General features: G+C 36.1%; 1 protein-coding gene across 6 annotated transcripts in view; it reads right to left on the minus strand.

Annotated features, from left to right (window-relative positions):
- SOX5 (SRY-box transcription factor 5) overlaps positions 1-18,888 on the minus strand; it is a 992,020-nt gene that overhangs the window by 719,202 nt on the left and 253,930 nt on the right. For all 6 annotated transcript variants that reach the window (XM_033430324.2, XM_033430322.2, XM_033430323.2 and 3 more), the window contains one exon: positions 7,299-7,383. The gene's annotated coding sequence lies outside the window, so the exon portion shown is untranslated. The remainder of the gene's footprint in view (positions 1-7,298; positions 7,384-18,888) is intronic.

The raw sequence follows: 18,888 nt of genomic DNA on the forward strand, positions 1-18,888 counted from the left end.
TATATCTACACAATGTGTACACTTAAGCAAATGGTAAGAAAGCACACACCCATGTAACCACCAGCAGGGCATTAGTGTCACTCTCCCTTGGGCCAGAAGTGCTCCCTGACCCAAATTCTCCCTCCTTCAGCTCAGCCTCTTTCCTCATTCCTAGAGATCAGCACTCTCTGGCACCTATAGTAATGTTTCCTTGCTTTTCTTTATAGTTTGACCATCCATAATACATCTCTGAAAAACATAATTGTTTGCCTGGAATCATCCTGCATGTATTCTTATGTCTTTGCTTTTCTCCGCTTAATATCATGTAGATCACTAAAAGTCTTCCACTTCATTATTTCATTTCATTGTATGACTATTCTACCACTGTCCATAGTGTGGATGATAACTGAATTAGTTCCAATTTTTGGCAAATACAAGTATTTCTCCTGTGAACATTCTTGTACATATCTCCTGATACATGGATGTACATATTTTGATGGGATATATACATATATGCATAGGATTGCTATCCTTAAGTAGGGGCTATAAATTTTAACTTTACTATATCTAAAAGTAGTTGTTCCCATTTCTGTTCTGACCAGCACTGTATGAATGTTGCTGTTGTTCTGCATCCTTGTCATTACTTTGACCTGCTAGCCATTTTAGTTTTCCCCATTCTGAAGTATGTGTACTGGGATCTCATTGTGTAATTATTCTGTATTTCCTTGACTATTACTGAGATTAAGCATTTTTTCATATGTTTTGACATTTGGACATATTATTGGCCATTTGGATTTCTTCTTTTGCCCATTTTTCTATTGGGTTGTGTGAAGTTTTACATTGATTTGTAGTTTTAAAAAATCTATTCTGGATATCACCTTTGTCAATGATGCTTTGAAAATTTATTCTGCCACTCCATATACTGTCTTTTCATTCTTTTTATGGTTTTCTTTGATAAACAATAAAATAATGCAGAACCTAATGTAAATGACGAACTCTTTGGTGATAATGACATGTCAGTTAAAAGTTGTAAAAAATGTACCACTCTTGTGGGGGATGTTGATATTGGGGGAGGCTGTGCGTGCGTGCGTGCGTGCGTGCGTGTGTGTGTGTGTGTGTGCGTGTGTGTAGGGAGTGGGGGGAAGTGGTACATGGGAAATCTCTATACCTTCTCCCCATACTGCTGTGAACCTAAAACTGCTCTGAAAAATAAAGTCTTTTAAAAAATAATGTAGAATGTGTGCTTTTTTAATCTAAGGAATCTGTCTCTACTCCCAGGTCATAAAGTTATTTTCCTAGATTCTCTTATAGGAGAATCTCTTATGACAGATTATTGTTTTACCTCTTACACTTAGTTTGTGACCAACTGAAATTGATTTTTGTGTGTGGTATGAGGTAGGGATCCAACTTCATTTTTTTCCATAAAGAATCAATTTTCCCAATACCATATATTAAAAAGTCTGTTATTTCTCTACTGCTTTGAAGTACCACCTCTATTATAAATAAAATGTCCATATATGCAAGAGTCATTTCTGAGCGCTGTAGCCTCTCTCATTTGTCTACTTGTCTACCCCTGCAGCAATGCTGTACTTTCTGAATTAATAGAGCTTTCATATTCATAGGGCAAGTAATCCTACCCATCCCCCCTTTACAAGTCTCTTGACTCTTCTTGTCCTTTGCATTTTAGAATCAACTTGTCATATTACACACACCCACACATACACACACACACACACACACACACACACACACACACACACAAACTACCCAAACAAATAACAAAGAAACAAAGACAAAACAAGCAGTTGGCATTTTGATTGTGAGTACACTGTACTTATGAATCTACTTGGGGGTAGGGGATATCTCTACAATACTGGATCTTTCAGTACATGAACATGGTTTATCTCATCATTTATTTCATTTAAAAAATATTAAAATATTTCTTAAACTTTCACAATTTTCCTTATAGAGATACTACTCATCACTTATGAATGAATGCTAGGCAAAAATTGATGCTGATATATAGAAACACAGCTGATCTGTGTATATTGTATTGTTTGCATCAACCTTAAATGCTCATATTAATTCATATCATCTGCCAAGAATGACAACTGTTTCTTTTTCAATCCTAATAATTTTTTTTTATCTTGCTTTATTGTATTGGCTAGGATCTCCAGGAGAAATGCTCAATAGCAACTATCCTGATGTTGTTTTTGATCATAGAAGGAAACTTCCAACAATTCACTATTTTAATTTATTCTTGCTATAGGTATTTCAACTAAGGAAGTTCTTCCCTGTTTTTAGTTTTCTAAGAACTTTAAAAAATAAGGAATAAATGATACATTTTATTAAATCCTTTTCTGCATTAATTGAAATAATCATGTGATACCTTCTTTTAATCTGTATTACATTGGCTGTTTATTTACATGTCAGCAAACCTTGATTTTCTGGAGTAAACAAACTTGCTCATGATTAATGATCCTTTTTATATATTGCTGAAATAAGTTTGCTAATATTTGGTTGACAGTTTTTCCATTTATATTCATAAGAGGAATTTGCCTGTGAATATGCTTTTTCATACTATTTTTGCCAAGTTTGGTATCAAGATTATATGATCCTTATAAAATAAGTTGGGGACTATTACCTCTTCTATTTTTTGAAAAAAAAAAAAAACTTACATAGGATTAGACTTATGTCTTCCTTAAATTTGCCTGTGAAGCCATCTGGGTCTGGAAATTTTTTGTAGGAAAATTTTTGATTACCAAATTAAATTTCCTTAATGTTTACAGAACTATTCAGGTTCCCTATTTCTTTTTGAGTAAATACTGCTAAGTTATATATTTTTTAGGAATATTTTGACCACTGACATATTTTTCTAGGAATCTGACCATTGATCTAACTCTTCATATTTCCCAACATAAACTTGGTAATGTAAAGTTCATGATACTCATTATTAGCTGTTTAACATCTGCACATCTGTTGTGATGTCACTTTGTCATTTCTGATATTCGTTATTTGCCTCTTGTCACTTACTTTCTTGTTCAGTCTCATCAGAGGATTGGAAAATTTCCTCATCTTTTGCAACAATTTTTGGCTTTCTTGCTTCTCTTCTTCATACATTTGTTTCTCACTTCATTAAGTTTGCACTTTAATTCGTTTCTCCCTTTTACTACTTTGAGTTTATCTTGTTTTTGAAATAAATTCTTGGCTTATTAATTTTCACTCTTTCTTTTTTCTAATACATTTAAGGTATAACTTTCCCAGCAAATGCTTCTTATAGGTATTCTATAATTGTTATATGTAAGATGTTCATTTTTATTTAATCTAAAACATTTATAATTACTATTGTGACTTCTTTTTAATTTTGAAACTTTTTTCTAGCCATACTTCTGTTATTCATTGGCAGCTTAATTTCACTGCTATGATTCAAATTCTTTGAAATTAGTCGAGACCTAATTTATGACTCAGGATATGGTGAATTTTTGTAACTGTTCCCAGTGTTCTTCAAAATAGTGTGAATTTTGCAGTTGTATGCAAGGTTTTTATATATGTCTACAGGTCAAGTTTCTTAATCTTATCTTTCAACTCTACCCCCTTTACTGATTCTTTTCTATTTTATTTCATTAATTATTAAGTTAATTTCACTGCCATTGTGGATCGTTTATTTCTCCTTGCTAGTCTGTCAAATTTTCCTTAATCTATTTTGCGGTTATGTTATTAGGGACATTTAGATTTAGTATTATTCTATCTGCCTATTGAATTGAAAATTCAATCAGTTTTAAAGTAACTTTATCTCCAGTAATGGTTTGGGCTTTAAAGTCTATTTTGTTTACTCAGTGTAGTTACACCAGTGTCCATGTGGTATTCGCATAATACAATTTATCCAACTATTTTCCATCATTATTTACATTTTACATGTGTGGAATCCGTGGTCAAGAGATGTACCCAACAGTAGATAGTCCTAAATGGTCGAGTCAGAAATTGACCTAAACAGTGTGTCTCCAAAGTTGATGCCTTTCAACATTATGCTTCCCTTACAAGTTCCAAAGAGTGGAGTCAGCTTAGGTTCAGAGGGAAAAAACACTCTCATTCTAATTTCTGCCAAGAATTTCTCATAGATTGCTATCTAATTGTGACTTTTCACTTAGCTCCGAGATAAATTCTCACTCCTTTAATATTCTAAGGCAACAAATACTGTAAAAAATCCTTGAAAAAAAGAAAGAAAACATTCTTAATCCAGAACTGCAGCACTCAACCTCTTTCACTTACACACAAGGAAGAAGTCTTCAAAGTTTTGCTCTTTGCCTTTGAAATCTGCATGATTAACAGCAACATTCACATGCTTGTCAAATGCCACCGAACTGTATCTCAATCTGCCCTAACCTAAAAAGGTAGCCAGGATGCAATATGATCAAGATTTCTGAGTGGCTGTATGGCTCTACTGAGAAGGAAAGCTTACTGCAACCTGACTTCAGAAAAAGCAGTCAGAAAGGATGAGTGATAAGCAATTTCATCTCTTCTTGAATAGACACACATATAGTATCTTAAACAGAGGCACTAAGCAACTTATGTAACCTTTTGGAATCCTGTACTTTTTTTTTTTTTTTTTACATCTTTATTGGGGTATAAATGGTGTGTTCGTTTCTGCTGTATAGCAAAGTGAATCAACTATACATATACATATATCCCCATATCCCCTCCCTCTTGCACCTTCCTCCCACCCTCCCTATCCCACCCCTATAGGTGGTCACAAAGCACCAAGCTGGTCTCCCTGTGCTATGCGGCTGCTTCGCACTAGCTATCTATTTTACATTTGGTAGTATATATAAGTCCATGCCAATCTCTCACTTCTTCCCAGCTTACTCTTCCCCCCGCCATGTGAATCCCATACTTTTTACATTTCTATAATTTTAGTACTAAGTTATACTTGTTAAAAAATGTGTAAACTGTAAAGAAAATTAAAGTTGCTCATGATTCCATAATCCAGAGCTAATTAATATTTAATGTATTTACTTTCAGCTATTTTTTTCTGCTAACTTTTTATGTATTTGTAATATATATGTCCACTTGAATATGTGTGTGTGCATACATATGTGTGTACACACACACATTTGGAGATACACTGTATCTTTAGTGTGGACTCTGACTTGTTTCATTTAACATTGCATCATGCATAATTTCAAATGTCTTTCAAAAATTTTTTAAATATTTTATTGACTGTATCAGATGAATATATTCAGATTTATCCAACTATTGCTTTATTGCTGAACAATTTAGTCAATCTCAAATTATTCTGATTATAAACATATGAAAATGATCATATTTACATAAATTTTGTCTCCTTTAATTATTTCATTAAGTTAGATTCTTGGAAGTGAAACTGCCAGATACTGTTAGTTAAGCCCTAATATCTAGTCTCTTACTCTTCCACAATAATAACTCCCCCAAATTTATCTTCCAGAATAAAAGCTACATCTTCCAAGCTCTTTTTAAGTGTGGCATGGTCATGAAACTATGTTCTAGCCAATGGAATGTAAGTGGAAGGGGTATGGACACTTTTCAAAAGATGTCCTTAAAGGGAGAGAGCATGAATCTTCTAGAAATATTTCCTTCCTCTTGCTAGAATACGGACATGATTGCTGGAATACCAATACTGGATATTCCAAAACACTAGGTAAGAGTCACATGTTCAGAGAAACAGAGCCAAAGATGAAAGATCTGGGTCCCTATTGACTGTGGAACCACCCAATCAGCTCTTAACTGCCTACAGAGACTTCACATAAGAAAATATAAAGTTCTACCTTTTGAAAACAATTTGGATTGCTTGCAGCCAAACCTTTTCCAAACTAATAGAGTGAAAATGTTGCACAGAATGCCTTGGAAACATTTAAGGCTCTTAACAGAGATGGTCAAATCACTTTATGGTTGAATAAATATAATTTATTTCCAACATTATTGAAAACACCAAACTCCCCTCATTCTTGTTACAACATTATTATTCGAAGCTACTTTTTACTAGTTAGATTGTTAAGTGGAGCATAACTTTGCATTTCTTTTACTAGCATTTTGCATTAGAATTGCATGCTTTATTAATTATTTGTTCGTATATCTTGTTATCTTTTAAATTAAAATGTTAGTGCCTTTCTTATAATAACAGCTATACATGTGATGTTTGCTGTATTTGTTAGAAGTAGTCCCAGTTTTCCATTTGCCTTTTAATTTTATTTATACTTGTGCTTTTACTTGTAAAACTATAAAAGTTTCATATTTGCAATAATTCGTGACTTATTCCAGTTCTGTTATCATTAAAAACCATTACAATGCTTTCTTCCATATTACTTTGATTCATTCATCTGTGAATATATAAAGTCTTGTTTATAAATATTTTTTAAATTTTTTTTAGGATTTAAAAACAATTCGGTCTTTAAAGACGATAAAAACTACCACTGAACCTAAGAGTTTTCACAAATAAACTTGTATCTTGAAGTTCTAGAAGCGTAAGTCATATGACTTTTAGAGTGGATTAGTAAATAAATAAATTTTAGTTTACTCTGCAAGAATACCACTTTTTCACTATTCTCTTTAGGACTAAACAGAAAGATAATTCATTTTTCATTTTACTAGTGACAAACCTCTGAACAATAGGATCCCTTTCCTTCAACCTTTTCTGCTCTCACCCACATGACAGTCACGGGACGATAAAAGGATTTTCAACTTTAGGTCTGTGGTCAAACTTTGTTCCTGGTCCCAAGAGTATAACTTTTACAGGCATTTCACAAATGCACACATAGATAGATGCCCACTAAATTTTTCTGCCAAGCAAATTGGGAAAATATCTGTTTGGCCTCAGCAAAATTGTATTTTTGTATGTGTTTACAAAAACATACCCTGAAATACTGAATAGCCCATGGAAATTTTTATAAAATGTGTGACCTACTCATTGTGACCCAGAATATTTCTTGTTCAGCAATAATAGAAAAGTAGCAACAAATGTTTTTAAAAAAACATTTTTCAATGAAGAAAAAAAGCTTCTGCAACTTTAAGAAATGTGTATCTCATTAAGGAAACGAAAAGAAAAGAAATGTTGCTTTCATCTGCCAGTTTAGAAACATTACCTTCATAATGAGGTTGAAAATTATAATTACAAATACAGTTGTCATCTGAACATAAAAGACTATGTATTATAGCTTTATATGCATATGTCATATACTTTACTTATAAGTTGAAAATAAGAGAAGGCACATAAACTTCCATTTTTAAAGTAATCAATCTTTTCAAAGGTGTGTATCATGTGTTTTATGAATATATCTTTTTCCTACCCAGTGCAGTGCCAAAATTCTCTGTTCAGGCTTCAGAATCTTATAAGTAGATTCAAACAGGACTCGTGTCATCAGCAAGAGGAATCTAGAAAAAATAAAAGTAGACCATTAACTGTGTACTGTTCCTTTTTACTAAATATATAAAGATATGGCTCTTGGGAAACAGGAGATGTCTATGGTTTTCAAAATAAATTTATATACATTGATATAGATATAATGGTTATTATTTATTGAAAAAAGGCATTAATTTGACATTATAATACCACCAGAATTAATCTAAAAACATATATATATGTTATGTTATATGCATACATACATATTTGTTAATCACCACATAAGTTGTTCATTTTGTATAATTTTGATATAAACAACCTGAATATACTTTAGGACAGGCAACATTAAGGTAAATTCTTCTTTCTTGGAATGAGTTATGAAAGATTTTCAGGTGTCCTCATAGCCCCTTCCTTGATTCCACTCAAATGTATGACAGCAACGATCAACACAGTAACTGTTTAGTGGGAGTCATCCAACTATCTCTACATTGACATTCCTTGCTATATATCTCTATATATCTCCCAGCCCAGCTTCAAAACTATTGTTCTAGATACTTTCAGGAGTGAATAGAACTCTGGCTTTGTTAACAGTTCCTTAGACTGGACAAAAATGGCCTCTGGCAATCAGTTGAAATTCCCAAGAATCAGACTTTTGAAAGCAGGGAATCAGTACATGGTGGCAGCCAAAGCATTGTTGCCAGCTCAGTCTCTTCACAATCAGTTCAATTTATGAAGAATTGAGTAATTCTTCAGTTTCATTCTTATTATGCCATTGATATTTCACCATTTTGGTCACAAGGTTTGTGGTATTAGGGTAGTTTTATTACCATATTGTTATCCACCTGTACCATGATTGGTAGGGGGGATTTCACTTCATTCCAATATCAGATCTTTTGTTAATAAGCACAGAAATCTAAAAGTCACCACATTGACAGAGAAGATGCCACATTATTTCAACAATTCACTAATTACTCCATTGGAAAGTACTTCAAAATGAGAAAAGTTATTACAAATTTTCAACATCAGAAATTATGCCGCTGCCCGTTTATAATAGCCAAGACATGGAAGCAACCTAAATGTCCATCAACAGAGGAATCAATAAAGAAGATATGGTAAATATATACAATGGAATATTACTCAGCCATTAAAAAGAATGAAATAAAGCCATTTGCAGCAATATGGATGGACCTAAAGATTGTCACACTGAGTGAAGTAAGTCAGACAGAGAAAGAGAAATATCGTATGATATCACTTATATGAGGAATCTAAAAAGAAATGATACACATGAACTTATTTACAAAACTGAAACAGACTCACAGACTTAGAGAACCAACTTATGGTTACAGGGAGCGGGGGAGGATGGGGGGAAGAGATGGGGAGTTTGGGACTGACAGGTACACACTGCTATATCTAAAATGGATAACCAGGGGCTTCCCTGGTGGTGCAGTGGTTGAGAGTCCGCCTGCCGATGTAGGGGACACGGGTTCGTGCCCCGGTCCAGGAAGATCGCACATGCCGTGGAGCGGCTGGGCCCGTGAGCCACGGCCGCTGAGCCTGCGCGTTCGGAGCCTGTGCTCCGCGGCAGGAGATGCCACAGCAGTGAGAGGCCCGCGTACCGCAAAAAAAAAAAAAAATTAAAATGGATAACAAACAGGGACCTACTGTATAACACAGGGAACTCTGCTCAATATTATGTAACAACCTAAATGGGAAAAGAATTTGAAAAAGAATAGATACATTATATGTATAACTGAATCGTTTTGCTGCACACCTGAAACTATCACAACATTGTTAATCAACTATACTCCAATATAAAATTAAAAGTTAAAAAAAAATTATGCTGCTGCAATAAAATAAAGGTTGTCTGCACATGGTCTGCCAATTCTTTAAAAAACTTGTTTATTTTCATTAAAAATTTTTACTAAAAAGTACCCCAAACTTCACTTTTTTCAATTAAGTGAAATGTCACATCTGACCAACTGTAAAGAGACTACCATGGTAGAATTTACTTAAAATGAAACAGAAAAAATTTGCCATATCCTATATGTAGGCAACACAGAAATACACAGGTGGTAATTTTACCCACAAGAGGGAGCCTGTATTTTTATATTTTTGTCACAGAGCTTGAAAAACTTGAATTAAAATATGAAATACTAAAAAGTGTTTGTTGATACCATAATCTTTATGTCAGGTCAAGTTTTAAGCTAATCAGATTTCAGTTGGCATATTTTTCTTCAATCATAGCATAACAGTATGTCAGAAGATTGGAATGATAGTTGGAATTTTTAAAAATTTCATACCTATATTGTAATTAGGGTTTTTTTTTTTGGATATAATAATGAAGAGGTAACTGCTAAAGCAGCCTAAGAGGAAATTCTTCCAGGTGGTAGTAACATTAGTTGGATGAAATTGACTGGAATTATTATGAGTGCTCTACATCCAAATTGAATAGTATAGAAGTGAAATGATATCTTGGTCATCTTCTTCTCAGAAAAGAGGTTTATATACACCAATAATTCTCCATGTATTTATGGAATAGGAAACACCCTACTTTAAAAATTATAGTGGCCATTCTCACTAATATTACCTAAGACTTGTCTAAGAAAGGGTATAACTGACATGACACCAGTATGATCTTTCCTTTCTTAGAGTTGAGAAAGAGATCTTCTTATTTAAATAAAGAAATCTAAGCTTTATTCCTTCACATCGCCTAAACAGTATCTTAAATTACTAAGACTCTCTAAATAAATATGCTCTGGGTCTTGTAAAAATAAACTGTATTCATCAACTTAAAAACTACCTTATAAAAATAATTTTGGCATATCTTATCAACGGAGAGTGAAATGTTCTATCACATTCAGAGACATAGTAATAATCCAGCTGAAATTTGTTTTGTGATTCCTTGCAAAGTGCAGGGAAGACAGATGATAAATTGTCCCTTTCCCCCAGAGTCCTTAGCTTCTTGACAATATTATATAACTGGGGCAGGGAGCTGAGGAAGAAGGGGTTAATCACTGCTGCTCTTCCTTCTGGAATTCCAACCTACCCATTAAATCATTGTTTTTTCTACCACTAGGGACTGTGAATCTAATGGACCTAAAATCAATACCTTATAAATGACACAAAAAATATATTCATTTTTTGGACTAATGTACCCTAGTGTCTGAATCCTATTTACACCCTCTACTTTAAAAAGGAACAACAGACCCATTTCTGCCAGTAAAAGGTTACTCAGTCACTCTGGTGACATGCTGCAGAATGCACTGTTGTACTCAAGTGCAGCATGAGGGAAAGACTGGTGGCTGCAAATCCACCACTGCAGAAACTTTAAACCTGTTGCAGTGCACTCCTGTTAAGATACACAATCAGAAAGGAGCATGCAGGTAGCTTCCAATAGCTTTGCCATGTTCTGAGGGTGGATTTACATGTCTCTGTTTTATTATCTTATTTCATAACTTACATAAAATTTTCAGTGCATCAAATATTACCTTCCAATATTGAGAAAACAAATTCCGCTTAATAGTGAATTCTATAATGATTGAAGAAGCTCAGTAAAAAACCCTAAAAGACAGAAACGCTCACTAGCATACCAAAGAAACGCTAGCCAAAGTAATGTAGTATGAGATCACACCACATTAAACCACAGTCACAGGCGAGCTCTGAGGAGACTGAGGGCACTTCATCTCAGTGAAACAACCAAAAAGGATACAATGACTATCTGTCGGTTTTTTGCATATTAAGAAAATACGCTGAGAATTCCCTGGCGGTCCAGTGGTTACGACTCAGCGCTTTCACTGCTGTGGCCCGGGATTCAATCCCTGGTCAGAGAACTAAGATCCCGGCAAGCTGCACGGTGCAGCCAAAAAAAAGAAAAGAAAAGAAAAGAAAATATGCTGATGAGAAGGTTTGATATTTATATACTATTTTTATTAATCCAAAGGACCCACATACTTACATCAGAGGCCATTCTTATCACTTTGAAAGTATTATGCTTAGTTTTAAAAAGGAAACTTCAGTTTACAATCTATTCCTAACTTCATTCTGAGAGTATCTTCTATCTTTAATATTTTTAAGATATCAAAGGTAGAGCAACGCTGTAAAATGCAAAAATACCTGCAATGAAAAGATAAAAGTATGGCTAAAAAAGAAGAAAAAGAAAAAGAAAGCTATAAACTAAAGGAAGACCTATTTTCCTGGAAAAAAATATCATTTGACTCACTTTTTGTTTCAATGGGTACAGACTGAAATAGAGAATAATGAATAAGGGAAAGCAACTTTAAAACAGATTTTTCTGCGAGAACTCTAGCAACAGGTCAGTATGATGTTGCTTGTTCAGTTTTATGGCTTAAAATCCGTAGAGTTATTAAAACTACAAAACAAAAAAGAAAAACTGTTGTTCTTTATTCCATTTGCCAACCAGAGTCATTTATCCCCTATTAGATAAAGTATAATAGACTCTACCGAAAGGGTCATTGGCCTTCCATTTAATGATATTGCCAACCCCAATCTGCATTTTCCCGGCAATGTCCCTCAACACAGAATAAATGGCTGATCTCTTCACAATAACAGCTGATTTCTATTTATTAAGCTAAAAAGGTCACCATTTTCTACGGCTGGGCCGCCCTGCACTATTGATAATTTTATGCATAAACAAATGGCAAATTTGTGCCACATAAATATGCATTAGCAATTACTTTTCCTCGGGTAACGCTCACCGCATGCAAATGTGTACCTCACAGGGCCTGCTCGCTTTTGTTTTAGCTCTTGAACAGTCAAACAAAAGAGCACAATAAACAATTTTAAAATTGCCAATCAATAAGCCATGCAAATGCAAAGGTAAATGGCAAGAAACTTGCTTAGAAACAACTAAACAAAAAGTGAGGGGGGGAGATGGTGGAAGAATTTTCTTTTTTTTTATTATTTCATTTCTTTCTCTTTCATAGTGAAAAGGCTAAAGCCCTCTTGACACAGAACAGCTAGCTAGGCTGGTGCTAAAGCAGATGCCAGATGGGGGAAAATAGAAAATACACACATGTTGAATCAACACACACACACACATACACATACACACACCCCAAAAAAAGAGGTCTGGGGAAAACTGTGTTCCTATGTGATTGCAAATGCATCACCTATTCAGATTTCTGATTTTTCAATTTCAGAGATTCAAAGAAGTTTTAAACTGGGAGGTGCTACAGAGATACACAGTCGCATCTTAATTCCACTGCACTGTGCCATGTTGCTGTTTTCTAGAATCATCTGCCTCAGACAAAGGAAATATACATGATCAGTAAGTAGGATATTTTTAGGGACATGAGGAAAAGGAGTAAATGAGGAATATACTGAGGAGAAATAAAAAGCATCTCACAAAACATCTACATACCCAGATGTTTAATACCAAAAACCCTTATCTCAGAGCAATTCAAGAATAGTATTGGGCATAAGGATAGAGAGATATGGGAGCTAACAAGGAAAGAGGGAACAGGGGTGAGAAAGTCTAGGGGAAAGAATGTTGAACATGAAAATGAATGATAGCTCAAGAAAAAGTTGGTATTTTTTAATGAAAAATTAACTTTAATATGAGGTTTTTTTGGTGCACTCTACCAGACACTGTTTTAAGATCCATTACCCTAGGATCTTCACAGAAACCTCTACGGGTTGGTACATTTCATAGCACAAGGCCCATGGAGGTTAGGAAACTGGACCAGTTAACTTAAAGCTGTGCTAGACCTGAGCTTTGACCCAGTCTGATGCCAGCACCTGCCACTTCACTGCCCAGTACTGCCACCCGCTCTTGAAAACGCATCCACTTCGACCTGATTGAAAATCTCTTCCCCAATGTGTTGGTGGCTTTGCCTTTGTATAAATAAGTCAAATTGTATTTTAAAAATGTAAATTCAGGACTCATATCAGTTTTTAAAACTAAGTTATTAAAATACTTTAAATTTTGTAAAATATGCAAATACTAATTTGTATATTAGTACGAAGATACATTAGTACATGTCCACTGAGACCATGTTGTAGTCTTAATGATCATTTGAGAAGAGAAACACACTTTGTGATCCCCATCTTGATCTTAATATAATTAAAAGTTTTACTATTACACAGAGGTCTAGCCAGCATTAACAAGAAAGTAGTAAAGATAAATAAAAGTATTCTTGGCCTAAATGCAAATAGGCAAACCTGAAAATCTAAAACCAGCAGGTAGCTCTGCCCTGTTCAAAGCCAAGATACTCTTCACAGGGGCCTCTCAGAATCCCTAAGTGGATACTAAAAGTCAAACTCATTCTTTAGAGAAGGCTGTGAAATTTCTCCTGGCAATACTTCCCCCTGATAATATCAGTGTCGGGAGATCAGGGCTGTCACTGGCATATAAAGTGCCTTTGTGTGAATAAGAGAAGATGCCCCTTAGGTGGACAATTCAGAAAATATGCTACCTGCACAACCATATAGGATGGCCCTAGAAGACACTTCATATTTTTCTTGGTTAAAAAAGTGTTATTTCTAGTATTAAACCTCACTTTTTTCAGAGTTAAAGATTTTGGAGAACCAAGTACCCACTTATTATTATAAAATCAGTACAGATGGATTCCAATATTTTATATATTAATTCAAATAATTACATAGCTAGCATACTCCCATTTTGTTATGTTTTAATTCTTTTTGGTCTTTGCCCCTGAACATATAAAAACTTGAGTATGGTTTTTCTTTATCAACTAAATGCATTAAACATGTGCTGAAGAGCATTATTACATAATAGCCCAAGTTTTCATCATCATCATTCCTTGCCCAATTCCTCACTCTCTATGCAAGGTAAGGACTTCAAACTAAAACCACGAATATTCCAACTAATCTGGAGTTTGTCTGAAATTTATCAGTGCTTGTGCAGCCAGCTCTGTAGAATGCATGTAAATGGAAGTGCACAAGAAGTGTGCAAAAAACTTGGTGTGTTATATGGACACGCCAGTATCCAAAGGCTCAGCGTGGCAGAGGCTAGGTCAAATAATTACACTGTGCGTCCCCAATCCCACTTTGATAGCAACAAAATTAGGTTTAGGCAGAGGGTACCTTCTGAGGGACTGAGAAAGTCATAGACAGCAACAAGAAATCCCAGCCAGGACTAGAACTTTGTGCAGAAGGAGAGTCACTGCCTCATGTGTCTTGAGTGAGGGTCTGCCAGCCTCTTTGCCTTAGATCCTTCCTTTGTCCCTCTCCTTCTCTGCTAACCCCTGTGGGCCAAGTTTCCCAGGCCCCTCTGGCAGTCGGCTTTGAGGTGAGTTCGGCTACTGGAAGGAGACTGGAGCTCAGTGTAAACTTGTGCGTGGGAGCATGCATGGTGTGGAGGGTGCGTGTGCCCCTGCGTCTCCTATTTCTCTCTCTCTTTCATTTACTTTTTAAAAACATTTAATTACAGACAATTACATATTCAAAATAGAGACTTTAATAAAACAAACCCTCATCAACCAACTCCAAGGTTCAACACCTATCAACCTTCTGCTGTTTGACTTTCTGCCCTTCTTTCTCTCCTTTGCCAGGTGTCTCACGCAGCAGCTCCATTTTTACCTGGTTCCACCTCCCACCAGACAGGCCCCCATGGTTCCAGCTTACATCCAGTGCCCCTGGTAACCGTGTCTCGTCCCTTTGCCTCCAGCCTAAGGGCAGCAGCAACTTCTTCCTGCTCCTGACCTCTAGGTTGGTCTTTTGCAATTTATTATTGTCAATGTGTAAGCATTTTATTACATGCCCCTTTTTAAAATAATCACAGTGAGGGCTTCCCCGGTGGCGCAGTGGTTGAGAGTCCGCCTGCCAATGCAGGGGACACGGGTTCGTGCCCCGGTCCGGGAAGATCCCACATGCCGCGGGGCGGCTAGGCCCGTGAGCCATGGCCGCTGAGCCTGCGCGTCCGGAGCCTGTGCTCCGCAATGGGAGAGGCCGCAACAGTGAGAGGCCCGCGTACCGCAAAAAAATAAAATAATCACAGTGGCTTCTGTCCTCCTGCTGACTACAAAGAGTGTTTATTTTATTTTATTTTTTACCACCTACTGGTAGAACCATTATTTATCCTTTATTCATAGTTCCCTTGAAGCAGGTCAAGCCACCTAAAGTATAAGACCCTTTCAACAGCGTGGAGCCCAGCATGCTGGTCCAATATTGTCCACACCTGAAGTACGGTTCCCGATATATAATATTCACAATGTATTCAGGTACCAGACAATCTATTCTTATTCCAAATATTCTGTCAACTGCTCGTTTATATCCTGTCTTTTATTGACTTGTCTTAATCTATGGGCCAATGAAGAATCATCAGAGACCTACTACTGCTCCTGGAAATTCTACCCCAGTGCCTAACATTTTGGGAATCTGGCCAGTCTATTTTAAGGAGGTAGCCCAATCTGTCATGAAAATACATTTTTCCAATGGTAGATGGCAGAGACTAGTTAACTAAGTTTATGTCTTAGAAAAGACATGTTTAACATGTAGGCACTTGTTTACTCATAACAAAACATGACCTTCTGATGTTAGGAATGCGCACACACATACACACACACACACACACACACACACACACACACACACCATAAAAATGACTGATGTTAGATGGCTCTTACAAAATTACATTTTGAAAAATTATGGGACTATGAATCAAACATATAGATTAAATTCCCTGAAATAGACATGTGCTTAATAATTAATGGGAAAGGATACAAGTAATATTTATGATTTTATCTTACCCCAAACACTCAAATAATTATGCAGTAATCATATTGCTAGGTGAAGACATACTTATCAGATTGGAACTCTAATCTGTAAGGAAATTTTAAAACATAAAAGGAACTTAAAATTGAAATAATGGATTAAATACACACATTGCAACTTTAACCTACTTTAATACAGTATTTTGTTTATTAAAATATTAAGACAAAAAGATCTGCTTCAAGGATAGTTCACAAGACTTTGTAATTTTTTTTTTGATGTGGACCTTTTTTTTTGCAGACACGAACCCGTGTCCCCTGCATCGGCAGGCGGACTCTCAACCACTGCACCACCAGGGAAGCCCTGATGTGGACCATTTTTAAAGTCTTTATTGAACTTGTTACAATATTGCTTCTGTTTTAGTTTTTTGGCCACAAGGCCTGTGGGATCCCAGCTCTCCATCCAGGGATCAAACCCACATATCCCCCTGCACTGGAAGGTGAAGTCTTAACCACTGTACCACCAGGGAAGTCCCATTTTTAATGGCAGCGATCACAATGCAAGCAAGGATGAGATGTGGCATTGGAGAGAAGAGAATACAGTTAATAACTGTAGGGTGTCCAAATCCAAATTAGATATAACCAATGCTCCATGGTCAGGCAGTATTTTAAATATGGGTTCCAGAACTGATTTTCATCCAACAGATAGGGAACTGGATGAGTATTCAACACCCAGAAAAAGTCAGCAGGGAACACAGTTGGTATGACAACTGTGCTAAAACAGGTACAATTAGGAGGAGAAGATACATTCAACCTGAGAAAGATCAAACTTAAGAGTAAGGGAGGGCACCAATCATTAAGTTCAATCTGATATTTGAAGGGTTGCCATTTGGAAAAGTATAGACAAGATATATTGTCTCATGCTCCACATGAGAACAAGGTAGTATTTGTTTTTTTTAAGATGTTTGAGCATCACATGTTCATCTTTTTTCAATATTTATTTATTTATTTGGCTGCACTGAGTCTTTAGTTGCAGCACATGGGATCTTCGGATGCGGCATCAGGATCTAGTTCCCTGACCAGGGATCAAACCTGGGCCCCCTGCGTTGGGAGCACGGAGTCTTAACCGCTGGACCACCAGGGAAGTCCCTCTGTTTTTGTTTTGATGGCAGGGTTATAAGGAGGTAGTAGATTTCAGTGCATTGTGAAAAGCAACTTTCTTTAAAATGAGTTGTCCAGCAGTAGGATTTGTTGGAGGGAAGCCCAATGATTTAGAGTTTAAGCCAGGGCTCTGGATTCACGGTGAGTGGGTCACCTTCTGGCTTTGCTACATACTACCCAAGTGATCCTGGACACAGTCACTTAACCTATCTATGCCTCAGTTCTCTCATCCGCATAATCTTCCAAATATATTCTATACTGAAAAGGGGGGCAGAGGTTCAAGCAGGACAAACTCTCAGAGGTCTGAGAAAAGGATTTCTGAATGGAATGTTATATTGGGTCATCCAGCTTTTAAGATCCATTCTAACCTGAGACTAAATTATTCTATTTCTCAAAGTTCAGGCATATATTTTCATACAATTTCAGGCAAGGAAGGCTAGCACCGAATATTTAAAAGGGAGAAAAGTTGCTGGCAATTCTGCATTATTAAAAAGGTTTCAGCATGAGATAGAGAAAGGATATTCATTTTTGACCAAAGATAAAGCTATTTAAAAAAAAAAGAATCTATTAAATAAAATTCACACAGTATTTTTAGTTAATAAAAAACACATAAGTCAGAAATAGGGTTACTTACATCAGCAATATCCATTTTGAATAAATTTACAATATTAACTTTATTTTCTCCTCTTCAGAGTTTCTAGTTACTCAATTTATAGATACTTCTTGGATACTGAAGAAACATGAACAAAGTACTTATGCTTTTTGAACACTGAGTGCTGCTTCCTTGCTGCTGTCAGCCCAGCCTTTCCACTACTCCTTCAACCATGCCTTCTGTCACAGCCACTCAGCACATGGCAACCAAGAACACAGAAAAGTGAGCTAAGCAGGGCTAAAGGGCAGCTTCAAAAGCAGTGATTCTCAAATCCTTTTTTGTTATGCCCCGGGGTTCCGCTAGTTATTTCAAGGAATGCTCTAAAATTTTCAAGAAATTCTTAAAACAAAATCATTCTACTTTTTCTCATCCTAACAATTATAGAGCTCTTTAGACTTTTCAAGGCATTTTCACTTAAACTATCAGATCTGATCCTCATGGCAATTCTTGAAGGTACGAATGACAGGGGATGATCCCTCTCTTACAGATTAAAAAGAAAAAAATCAGAAAAATTATGACATGACCCAAATCACTAAACTACAAAGCAACGTAAGAAGGGCAAGAACCCAAAACCAGTCTTCTTTCTTTCCCCCCCATGCTCTGTAACAGATTACACGCGGTATGGAGAGGTCATTTTGCAATCCCTCAAACTATGGAAGCATTAATTTACTTCTGGAGCTGTGAACGTTTACCAGGATTATACTACACTCTCTATTTACCTTCTTATTCACTGATAGATGTTCCCATTTTAAAAAACGGAAATAGCACAGTGCTTCTCAACCAAGGGTGATTTTGCCCCCGGGGGACATTTGGCAACGTCTGCAGACATTTCTGATTGTCACACTGCAGGGGACACTACTGGTAGCTAGTGGGTAGAGGCCAGGGATGCATCTACACTCTTGCAGGACATTTGAGGATAGCTACCCACCACAAAGAATTATCCAGTCCGAAATGTACATAGTGCTGGGGTTGAGAAACCCTACTTTAGCAGTATTTTTATTTAAGCCATCTGTTTTTGTCTCTTATTTTTGTTA

The sequence above is a fragment of the Orcinus orca genome, chromosome 11 (assembly GCF_937001465.1).
Source record: "Orcinus orca chromosome 11, mOrcOrc1.1, whole genome shotgun sequence".
Lineage (NCBI taxonomy): Eukaryota > Metazoa > Chordata > Mammalia > Artiodactyla > Delphinidae > Orcinus > Orcinus orca.